The sequence below is a fragment of the Caloenas nicobarica genome, chromosome 4 (assembly GCF_036013445.1).
Source record: "Caloenas nicobarica isolate bCalNic1 chromosome 4, bCalNic1.hap1, whole genome shotgun sequence".
Taxonomy (NCBI): Eukaryota; Metazoa; Chordata; class Aves; order Columbiformes; family Columbidae; genus Caloenas; species Caloenas nicobarica.
Genome location: NC_088248.1, coordinates 5,967,371 through 5,980,267, shown reverse-complemented (window position 1 = coordinate 5,980,267; position 12,897 = coordinate 5,967,371).

Below are 12,897 nucleotides of genomic sequence, written 5' to 3'. Positions count from 1 at the left end.
CAGAGCTTTATTTCCCCACTGCCACCCTCCTGCCTTGTTGGAGCAGGAATCTGCTGTGCTGCAGGATCCTCAAGACAATTCAGAGCATACACTAAGGCCGGGGTATTGTGTGGAATTTATTGCAATCTCAGAAGTTGATGCGTTTGTAGGTTGAGAGGAGTAGAAGACCCGCTTTCTAGGAACACAATGGACAGGGAGAGCACTAGATTACAAGCTACTATACTTCTGTTTCATCTTGACTTTTTTCTGTTAAAGGTAAAGTCCAGTTTCTGTTATAATAAAGCTTAGCTTTTGAGCTCAAATTCCTCTTGATCTTTTTGAGGTTGTTACTTCTGAAAAAATCAAAAAAAAGTTGAGGCAGCTTCCCCCTCAAAATCCTGGCAGAGTCAGGGTCACACTGCAGCTGAACAGGACAATCTGTGGTGTGATTTGACAGCGGAGGTACTCGAATCATGTCTAGTTCTTGGAATGCATCTGCATCTGATTCCCAAGGTCTGTTGTTGGCTCATCTTTTTCTTAAAGATTTGACGACAGTTCCTGTGTGCACAGGTCAGCAGTATGGGTCGGCTTGATGGGAAGATCATCCTGCTGTCTGCAGCAGCACAGGGGTTGAACCAGCAGCTGCTACAGTAAATTGGAAAACGTTTGCTCCCCTGTACCCAAGCCACATCTCTAATGCGAGCTTGTCCAATGATACCTGCACCAAACGAGTTCTTGAATTAATAAACTATAGATGAAGCCAGAGCTACCCACTGAGAAATTCAGGGAGTAATATAGTCACTATACTGTCTGACACTTGCTTTGTGCTGTGTGAATTTCTGAAAGTCTTCAGCTCTGAGTGGTGACATTAGGCAAGGATAAGGGCAAGATTTGAGAACACCTGCAACTGCTCTTCTATTCTGTCTGTACCTTAAATCCAGTATCTCTGCAGCTCTGTCCTGGGAGAAGGTAAGAAGGACAGAGGGAATATTTCTTGTTAGATGGCTGGATACCGCAAAGATCCCTACAGTAAAGCCAAGATGCTTTATCTACATTAATAGCTGGTGTAACCAAGTCTACGTGATACTAACAGCACTGCTACAACAAGGTTCACAATGAGCAACTGTGAGAAATCCTTTACAAATGTTATTTACTTACTGACAAACAGAATTCAACATATGTATTAACTTTCTGGTTGCGTTTTAATTCCTTTTGACTGTTTTTTTTCTCCTGCTACTTCCTTCTTCCGCAGCAAACAGAGAAACTAGTAGAGTTCTCCCAGTATCTCTGTAAGATAATCAACAATCTAGGAAAATCTCCTGTAAGGAGGATTTTTGCCAGGCTAGCTTCTCGTGCATGTGGATAAGAATGCAGAAGACTACTGATTTTGGCACTTGCATTAAAACATTCAGCCCAAGGAGCAGGTAATTTTCCTGATGATTTCACTTTGTAAACACCCAACAAGCCATGGAAGGCTGGCATACTTAATGCCACTATCCTCTTAAGCTGCACTTGAGACACTTAATCTGAAGATTAGGGGCTACAGCCCAAGATGTCAGAATACTTTTGACACGGAGGTTACTTTGTTAGCATAGCTGTTGATTTATCAGTGATAGCAATGCAGAAAAAGCATGTTTTGAGGGAAGCATCAAGAATGAAGGAATATCCCTGGTTAAGTATAAAAGAAGCATGGCTTCTCCTTTAATATTGCTCTATTCCAGTGATTTGGACGCAAAGGATTTTCACAAAGTTTATACACCACCATTCCTTTTTATGACTTGTGCCTTTACCTGTCAAATCCCATAACTTCATTTAAATCCAACGATACAGACAATTCTAGCCTGACGTGTTTGTAACGTGCTTGCTAGTGCACATGCAGCTAATAAGGGCAATAATATAATAATACTAATTATCTTAGTCTGGTTACTGTTCTTAGACTTTACTTGTGGATACGTTACTTCAAGGAAAATATTTAAATCTGTCTTATATCATGTATAGTTACTTAGTTGTCCCCAGAATGTGTGGTAATTGATGTCCATTACTCCCTGACATGCCCAAAATGAAAAGTGAGAGATCAGCTGCCTTCAACCAACCTTTATTTCAAGCCAAAAAAGGAAATGAGGGTTTCGTTTCTGGTAAGATCGAAATACCTAAATATAAACTGCTTCTCTTACCTGTATTTTTCAGGCTTTTGCTAAAGAAGGAGCCAAAGTCATTGCTCCAGACATCAATTAGTCCAAGCTGCAAGAACTGGAGAAATATTCAGGTAAATGACCTATAGCAGGCAGTAGTTCAGCTCCTAAAAGTTTTGTTGTAGACTGGCTGATGAGGATAGGACAAACTTCAAAATGCCAGAAAAACTGGAAAATATCCAGACTAATTCTTGATATTGGCATTGCTTTATTCTGTGGTGTGGAAGGACAGAGAATTAGCATGTAAAATACTGCGACATCAGCATATCAGACAGAGTATTGTTCCAGGTATGTGCAGTAACTTTGAGTTTCTTGTATCACAGAAGCAGTTGATCTCTGCTTCCCAGAAAGGCACCCATTCCAATTTCCTTTTGAGATCACTAGGCCAGTTGTCAAGCACATCCCTCTGAAAGGCGCGGAATGCTTTTCTCTGGTTACACAAACTAACATCCAGTTATACAAAAAGAATATTCAGTGTCTTGCATTTCTATGAACCATACTTGCTAAGGAATGCATTAAAAGGATAACTGTCTAGTAGCACTAGATAAGCCTGTTCTGTTTGTACAAAGGCTCAGGCCTGAAGGTCGCTTTCCCACTGATATCACAGGAACGTACTTCAAGGAGCAGGTTTTGCATAGCTGTGTTTCTTAATCGTAAGTGACACAAGTGTGGGATATTATATTCAAAAACAAAACAAACCACCACGTTTTTTTCCGCCTTGAAATAAAAAATAAGACTTGGATGTATTTTACAACTGAAAATGCTTCCAACTTAATTTGACAGAAGGAAGTGGATTTCATGAATTCCTATTACAGGGTGACAGTCGAATTTGCAAAGCCACTTTTCTCTAACACAGCTTTTAGAGTGAACATTGGTCTCTGCTGACTGGAGTTCACCACCAGCAATCCCTTTGTAATCCTTGAGGAACTTTAGGACTTTCCAGTTTCATTCTGAGGGTGTTTAGGAAAGCGTTACATTTTTTTAACTGTGCATGCTTTCCCCTTTGCCGGTGTGTTCACAAGGAAAGAGATCATTTTCTATGTACTCAGTCATTTCTAGCCTTTCGATATACGATTGGTTAAGCTATAATTCATCAAGCCCTGGCACATTGTGGTCTTTGAATTTTATCCAGGAGAGGTAATTCCAGTGCTGATGTTAATCACCACCCTGTAGTCTAATTGCATCATTATATGCAAATCTCTTCAAAACTGTCTATATCATTTAACAAGGGCTTATAAAGCCTGTTCATGGACTTGTCAGTTTGGCTTCAAAAGAAACAGGGTTTTATTCATTTCAGATCAAATTCTCCCATAATTTAAACATCACTCAGATGCTTTACAGACAGCTTTACAGTACTTCATAACATCGTGTACACTGGATGAGACCTCTGGAGGCCTTTTAGTCCTGCCCATCTCTCAAAGTGGCTCTGGTTAGTGCAGGTTGCATGGGGCTGTGTTGAACCAAGTTCTGAGCATCCCCAATGAAGGAATTTCCTCAACAACCTTTGTAGGTACCTATTCCAGTGAAACTGCCTGCATGGTTTTAAAATAATAATAATACTTCTAAAACAAACAAAACCTCAAAGAAGAAAAAATGCCCACCAAAACCCAAACACACTTTATATTCAGTCAGACCTTCCCATGTTCCAGCTTCTTTCTGTTGCCTTTCATCCTTCCCCTGTGGGCCTCTGAGAAGTCTGGCTCCATCTGTTATACAGTCTCCCAATAGGTAGCTGTAGACATTTATTAGACTGTGTGTCACTAGTTGCATATGACTAAATTGTGAAAAAACTATGCTTTGGGACACAGACGTGCTCTGCACTAGAAGTCCTTTCATCCATACCCAGCGCGTGCTGTGACCAGGCTGTGGCAAAGGGTCTTAATGTCTTGGGAGCCTCATTGTACGCACTGAGGGAACTACTGGAGAATGCCCTGACTCCTCCTTTTCCACTCAACCAGGTTTCCTTTGGATGAAAAGTTTGGGTATTTGAGAAGGGAGCACAGCTCAACCTTTACATGCAGTTTGGAGTGAGGGTGCAGGCAAAGTGTATAATGAATTATGCCTATTCCACAGTAAGGATTCAGCCTTGACATAGGTGAGCAAAGCCAGGTGTCTTAAGATTGCTGGAAGCTACTTATTAAAATGAGGTAAAATAATGCACAGATTATATCATATCGTATTACAGCTCATCTGGAAGTGTAGTTATGTTACTTTGCTCTTTTAACTTCTGTCCTAGGGATGGCACAGCTGTGGTTGGCACTACAGCCGTTCTGTTAGAGGGGCTGGTTCTATCAAAGTATCTGGAAGAATTGATTTTTAACATCAAATTTAAAATTTTGCTTAGGAACTGTTGACACACTATCTTTACAGGAAAGTATCCAAGCCCGGCCTAACCCAGAACAGGTGAGAAAGAAACTTATTTGTTTGATCATGTGCATACATATGTTTAACTGACTTAAAAAAATACATTTATATGTATCAATATATATCAGCACATCTGCCCATATTTGAGACTGTCTCCTATTTCAGAGTACCAATGATAACGTAGCAGCAGTGTCTCCTTCAACAGTTTAGTCAGTTTGCACTCTAGACAGAATTCTTAAAATGCCCCAGATGGAATCTGTTGCCTACTGAATACAGAGGGTCTGTCACCTATGGGAGAATTTGCGACCATTGGTTACAGGACCCAGTGTAAAGTAGAAGACACTTTCTACTGTGGCATGTGGCAGCCACAAATTACTGCAAAACCATGACAGAAAGGGGATTCTTGCCTATACATTTCAAAATTACTTGGGATGCTTAACCATACTGACTAGATAACTGAGCCCTCATTTGAAGGGTCTAGAAATGTCTACTACCAAAGGAAGACGGACTTATGTTGGCTTTATTCTGGAACCAGAGACTTGGATCCAGTCTCCTACTATTTTTCAACCTGGAATACATGCCACTGTTAATCTTCTAATTTCTTTTTGTAGCATAAATTCCTTACTCAGTGTACTAAACGAAGTTATGACTTACGGCCTGTTTTCAGTATTGCTTTGAACATGTCATACTAACTGGATTAAAACAGTTGTTTTATCTTTTTGATATCCCAAATGCTTATATATATCTAGGCAGACTTTCTAGCCAGACAGAAGACTGGTAGGATGGCTACTGCTGAAGAAGTGGCCCATCTCTTTATGTACTTGGCCTCTGATGAAGTAAGTATGGAACCATAAAATTTCCTGTCATTGAATCCTGTACTACTTTGCTGCTTCACAATAGAGAGAATTTGTTTCAGGAGGATTTGTATTGTCTTTGAGCTGGATTATTACAGAAATTTTTAAAAATTGTAATCTTTTACTGAGTTCAGCCTATGATACAAAAAAAGTACTTAGTGTTGACAGTGATTGTTAAGGTAGTTACGTATTTGGTACCATAGCCTGGTGGGTTTATGTCATCTGAGCAAATTGACTGACCGCAGATCATCCTGAATTATAGAAAAAATGGGCTTGTCTGCTTTTCCAAGATTGTACCACAGCTAGATCATGTTTTAAGGAGGCAGAATTAGTAGTCACCACCTACCTTCACTATTCAAGAGCAAATATTTGTGTAGAACTGCTGGAGATTTTAGCTGAAAGGGCTAATGCTCGGAGTGAATCTACCCTTTCAGCAGAAGGAAAACAATAGACCCACTGAGGTCATTATGACCCAAACTCTTAATGACCACTGCAAATCCCACCAACACTGATGAGCACACATCAAGGTTATTTCAGATGTCATAAATTTACTATGAATCTAAAATGAGACTGGATTCCTTTGGACTTGTCCAGCAGTCCTACTGAGCATAACAGAATACTTTAATGGAATTAATTCAGTCTTAATGTTGGTAGCTATCAGTAATCTTTCATCTTTTAGTGTTTCTGTGAAGTTCCTGTTTTGTTGGTTTTGTTTTGTGTGTGGTTTGTTTTTTTTTTTTTCCTCCAGTCTCATCATAGGGTTTCATCCATGGGTGGACAAAATTCCACTTCTCCAGTACATTCCAGTATGTTTCAGTACTGGCATAGAGAGGGTAATGTCAACAGTTCAGTTGCTTACGTCACTTTTCTGCATCATCTAAATTCTCAGTCAAGTCCCCTTATAACCGTTAGCTGACCTGGTCACATTCTGCTCAGCTGAACAGAGCTAATAACACCATAGTGCGAGGTATTATTCCTGCAAGTGAGATATCTGAAGTCGAACTTACATGCGTTTGTACACTCAGGATCCATTCTCATCTTAATGCCTCTAACAATGCTTTTGCTACACTCCACTGAGTTAGCTGAAAGGCTTCTATTTCTAAGTTTGTCTATATTCTATTTATTCAGGTATTTTTGTAAAGCAAAAAATTGTTTATATAAAAAGAAAGCATTTTTTTAAATTTAAAGAAACATTGTTTCCCTGTACTTAATAGCTCTGAAAAATTAGTTAAATTATTGTTACTTTTTATGTGATTTCAGTCTGCCTATGTGACTGGTAATGAACTAAACATGGGTGGAGGATGGAGTTTGTGATTGACCCTACCTGCAGATGGAAATTCATACTGTGAAAGGCAAAAAGTGAGGATCATGTTTCTCAGTTAAGATAGCTTGCAAAGATTTACATCACTCATGTGATGCCTTTCAAAACAAATTGGGTGCCTTTCTACTGCTATATAATCTCTTTATAGATTGATCTTACTGATTCACTTTTCCCTAAATAGTGAAACTCTGGAGTAAAACATACTTCATGTGGCTTCATTTTGTGGTAACTCCAAAACCATGAACGAATAGCAATTTAACATTCAAGATTGCAGAGGGCAAAGAATATCATTTAAGGTACAAAATCTGAGCTGTGTTTTAAGCAAATCTGAGTGAAAGGAATTCTACCTTTATTCTCATCCCGCAAAGTATTTGGAAGTTAGACATTCACCATTAGATTTCCCACTAGCATTGACAGACTATTCAGAGAAAATGGAGCAACTACTATTAATCAGCCAAACAGATCCTGAAGAAAGTGTAGTTTAAACAGAAGAAAGCAGAAATATTAGCAAATTTGAAGATTTGAATGTTCGAAACATTTTATTACTGGTAATGGGTGTTTCTATCTTAGGGAACATACTAGTTGCAAATTGTAATTGAAAGCACATTCTGCTTTGCAAATTACAAAGTGAATTCTTTCTGCTCTCTTCTATCATTAACAAAATGCTTTAGAACTGTAATAGCTGTAGAAAAACAGGCTGAATTATTGAAAAGAATGTCCCAAGCCTGACAAGACTTGCAGATCCAAAGCGGGTGGTGCAAGACAGTCAAACACGCTGTAGATCCATGATGAACGGGCACATGAAACTTGCTGCACATATAGTAAAGAGTCAGTGTACACACACAGCAAACGACGTTGCAACGACAACGTTCATTTTCCAGACTCTGGGTGAGCTAAGCTGTTAAAATCTGGAAAAAGGGTAGATCATAGTACAAAGGGCAGGGCAACAGCTTACCATTAGAAGCAGCAGGATTGGCCATTTTGGAGTTTGGGAGGACTTTTTGCTTAAGCACATGATGATTATAGACACTGCCTTCATGAAGCAGAAATTATGGAGCAGAGCCTACTCTAACAGTTCAGCCTAAAGCTTATAGCATGTAGAGAGCATAGAGAATCACACGGACTTTTACAACCAGTTAGAAAATGAGTACATTAGTACAAAAGAGGTCCTAGTGGGAGAAACAGAAGCCAGAACGGTTTCATTAATGGTATAAATCGCTCCTAAAATGATCTTGGACGTATCATTACTGTTATCTTTTTTTTCCTTCCATATACAGAAAGTACTATGCAAGGACGTACTCCGGTAAGCATGGATAGGGGTGTATGTGGGAGAAGTATTCTTAAATACACAAGTGGATCTTCATAAATACACTTGACTTCTGGTACGTAAGCAAAATGAGTGGATTTTACCACTCTAGAGACAATATATTCCTCTTCAAAAGGATGTACTAATATTGGACAAATACTGTCAAATCTGTATACTGTGTGCTAGGCTTTGTTCTATTGCTTGATTCTCAAATACTAATACAGCAGTTCATGCTAAAACACAAGGCTGAGTTTCTCTGAAAAGGACTGTTTCTGCAAGAGTTTGATGTTTTTATTGCGAGAGCACCTGGTAGCTTTGATTTTGAATCAGAAACCTATTATTGTACAGTCTCATACACTGGAGAAAAACACAGATCCTGACCCAGAGATCCAAGGCAATGAATAACCTGAATTCCAAACCGATTTGTTTTGCTAATATACTGTTAAAATTGCCATGAATGACATGGGCTGATTTCTTATAAATATGGTTACCTTAAAAAAATACACACAACTCCATTTATCGAGTTCGTGAATGAAGCTGTACGCAATTTCATATGTAGACATTTTAAATACATATATATGTGGGGGAAGGAATTAAAGAATAAACACTGAGTATGACCAGTAATCAGACAGCACAGGGAAAAATGTACAATATTTTGTGCATGTTTCTGTAACAACTGCCATGTTTTTAAAATTATTGCTGAAGCTTTTCAATTTTAGCTAGAGCATTAATAGAAATTATTTGATCTCAAAAATATGGAACATGACGAGTTAAAATCAGGCTTCCTATTTGTAAAAGTTATGTTTACTTAAAATTACTTTTAAAATGGGACAGTACTGTGGATGTTGGCTTTCTCAGGCTTACTATGGCTTTAACTTTTACCTTTAATCATGGTTGGAGCATTCTGATCTTGTGCAGTTTGTTTATGGAGCTTTGAGTATCCAGTATTTTAATAAAATGACCCTGGCCGCCAAGCAGGATCGAGTTGAGGCAGAAATCCAAAGTTATCGAAAACAGCTCCACCAGTGTTCACTGACGTAAATTCAAACATTAAAAGTTCAGGCTGGCAGGATGTTTTCAATGGTTTCAGAGTTTAGCATGAAGGCTAAAGTCCTTCTGTAGTAGATGTAGAAGGCTTACCTTGAAAAGAGAATCTCCCCACTGCAGTAACAGAGGAAACTTGCACTGTGTATTCTGAAAATATAATTAAGAATCAGAGAGAAAATTCATTATACATCTTGCATATTGAAGTTTATTAGTTAACATTTCTAAGATCACTGGTGACTGTAATGTACAGATGCTACTCAGAAATGTTGTTTGGGTTTTTTTTTTTGTCAAAACACTCCTGCAAGAAAAGGAGATACTGTCTGCTTTTTACATTGCACTAAAACCACAGATGTGGATTTCTTCTGTGGTTGTCTGAGAAGCTGATGGACTAAAAAAAAAAAAAAAAAAAAACCAAAATTGCCTTATTAGCAATACTTTTCTGGGTGTGTTAACAGCTACAACTCTGAAATGCGTTCTAATATCATGGGGTTTTCCAGCAGACTTGTGGGATTAAAGAATAATGCTTCTTAATAATGCTCTTGTGACCTCTGAATTCACTGGCCTATTTTTAATGGAACTGGGTAATTCTGATTCTTTTCCTTCCACCCCAGTGATAATACAAAGAGGATTTTTTTTTTTTACTTTTCAGATTCCAGGTGAAAATTTTCTCGTGTGGGGGAGGGGGAAAGAGACTTCCATGATCCAGACTCCTTCTGGAAAATTTAACCTGAACAAAACCCAGTGCTTTTTTTCTCTTAAATTTGTAGCCAGTTTAATTCTGAGTAATGCAACTAGAAGCAAAGCAGCAGCATGTTGCATTTCAATCTGCTTTCACATGCAGCCAGTGTAGCTTGCGAAATGAAGCTGAAAAAGCAGCTCTGTCTCATTCTGTCATGTGTGCTTACACACAAGGTGGACACACTTGATTCTTCTTTAAGAAGTAGAAATAACTTGGTGGGGACACCATGAATGAGCATATTTTTTTAAATTCTCCTGCCTTCCCCGAAGCAATTCCTCTGCATGCACCCAGAGAAGAATCATCTAGAAATCCTTATCCAGCTGCAGTCTGAGTAAGAGGATTGTGTGCAGCTCCCCCATGGCCCTTCCCACAGCCAAGGGAAAGGCAGCACAGGGCTGGTCCATCGCTCACACCAATGCAACACCTCTTTGACAGCCCAGCCAGAGCCACCCTTCACCTTCCCCACCGCCCTGCCAGGACTCAACCACGGTGGAAGCCCCTTGGGTCTTCCCAAGCTCCATCCTGAGGTTTTTCCTGCTGCTCTGGTGAAGCGGTGGCTTTGGAGGAGGGATTGTGGCCCCAGCAGCGGGGAGGAAGAGCCGCTGGCAGGGAGCGGGTTCTGCCTCCCCGGCTCTGTGCGGAGGAACAGGAGGGCAGAGAGGCTGCCTGGGGAGCGGAGCCTCCTCTCCCATCCCTGCCGTTCCCCAGGTAAGTTTTCTGCCCTCCCGTGTGGTTGTATCCCCATCCCCTGCGGCTGGAGGGGGAACACGGGGGCTGTCAGCGGGCTTGGCAGGCAGGGAGCTGCTGGGGAAGGCGCGGAAGGAGGTTGTTGCATCAGGGTGCGTTTACATCTTTCTGGGGGTGATGATGATGATGCATGCTTTGGGTTGCCTCCTTTTTTTAAATTATTTTTTTTAATCTCCCCTGAATGTCAGTTGCTCTGGCAGGGGTTTTGGTATTTTATTTGTATTCCTTTCTGTACAGTGTGTGCGCCAAGCAGAACGTTGACAAGTGTCCAGGGCAACAGGGCTAATAGTACAGCCATGCACACGCTGCCCTGTCAGTAGTCTCTCCCGTTCAGCTCTCCCTCTCTTTCCTCCTCCCTAGCAACTCAAAACAAGTCAAATGAGAGGATCTAATAATGAAAACCTTTCTTGTTTCAAAATAAGGAAAGTGTATCTTACAGGGAGGTACTAAAATAAGTCTGTTACTGGTTGGTTTCCACAGTACAGGCCTTAACCTTGTGGTATCTTACAGGGAGGTACTAAAGTGTATCTTACAGGGAGGTACTAAAATAAGTCTGTTACTGGTTGGTTTCCACAGTACAGGCCTTAACCTTGTGGTATGAGTTCTGCTCCATGATTTCTTAGTCACTGGTTTTGTTTGTATAGCGGATGATTTTTTAAATTTTTTTAATTTTTTAAACCAACAAATACCATAAACTCCCAAACCCCCCACCCTTGTGTGCATAAACTAATTACTCACTTTGGTCTCATTAATCCAACTGGCTGTTGCTTGAAAGTTGCAGTAGCAAGAACCTGATAGCTTGAAGACCTGTCACAAAAACCAGCACATACACTATCAGACTCCTTGTTCACACCTTGAAACCATTCCTGCTAAGCAGAACATCCACTCTCCTTGCTTTGTCAATCTTTCCTTTCTTATATGCTACTGTGACAAATGCACTCAGGAGCTGAAGCTGTTGTGAGGTGGACTTGGGTTTCTTGGAAGCATTAATATATTTCATGTCAGCAATTATGTGACCCCCAGAACTGGGATGTTGCCCATGCAAAGCTGAATGGAGAGCAATATCCTTCTGTCCTTTACCCACGCACACGCCTTTCAGAATTACAAAATTAAACTATATATACCCTGGGGAAGTGGTCAGTGGGAGGCACTGGTATGTTGCTGATACTTTCTGTTCCAGTTAGTAGACTGGTATTTGTGGATTCCCAGCTTCAGTGAAACAATGAACATTCCTATGAAAACATAAACAAAATCACTTATTTCACTAAAAAACTTTGAGACCACAACTACTTGATTCAACACGTAGTAAATAAAGAAATAGAAAAGTACTGGAGTTTGAGTAAATTAATGCTTTACACTTTAAAATGAAAGAAAATAAAGCTGTTACCTTAGAACACACTGAAAGTGTTTGCCTATGGCTCTGTATTCTTCTTCTATGGCTTGGCCGTATCTCAAGCCAGTTTCATATCAGAACAGCTCAAACAAAACCACCCAGGTGTTACAATAGCCCCTGTCTTTGTTCACGGCGTCAATTGTTCCCAAATATCAAACATATAATTATAAACTGAAGGCTTGATAATTGTGAGAATCGGCTCTTTGACTTGCTTCCAGCAATTCAGTAAGAAAGCAATTTCTTGGCTCAAAAGTTCTGGCTCAACTTGAGCAGTGTTTTATATGTCCAGAGTGATGTAAAAGACTTCAAGAAAATGCGTTTAGTACTGAAATGTAGTTGGTAGAGAACAGATGCACACCTTTGCTGTACCAGAGAAGAACACTAGCAAGCCCTGTCTTCAGATATGTGCATGCATCTCTTCCTGGCTCAGATTTGTGAAATTACAGTAAATATTTGGACCAAAAAAAAATTCTGACATACAGAACAGTTCACTGCCATATCTCTCATTAGCATCTACAGGACAAGAGGTGGAGCAGTTAGACTGAGTAAATGCGATGACAATTACCCACAAACAACTTAGACCTTATTTCCTACTATCAGAAGTATCTCCATGGGATATAAGCAGTAAAAAATAACCACGTTTTATCAGCCCCACCTGAACACAGAATGCAAGTTGTGCATAGATCTTTATACAAAAAGGCATCTTCTCTTTCTTAGATATTTGGTTAATGTGCTTGTGAATAGCAATGTCTAATAGAACCATGTTCTTGAAAATTCCCCTGGAAATCAAGGTGGATCTGGTCAGGTTTAAGTCAGGAAAAAAGTGTCCCCTGATGTGTTTGCTTTAGAAACTATGGTCACTGTTCTTAGCTGTATGAAGCGGTCACTGGCACTGCCATGAATACAGGGCCTGGGACACTTTCAGAACTAATGGTCTTGGTAAGTGGCGTTGACA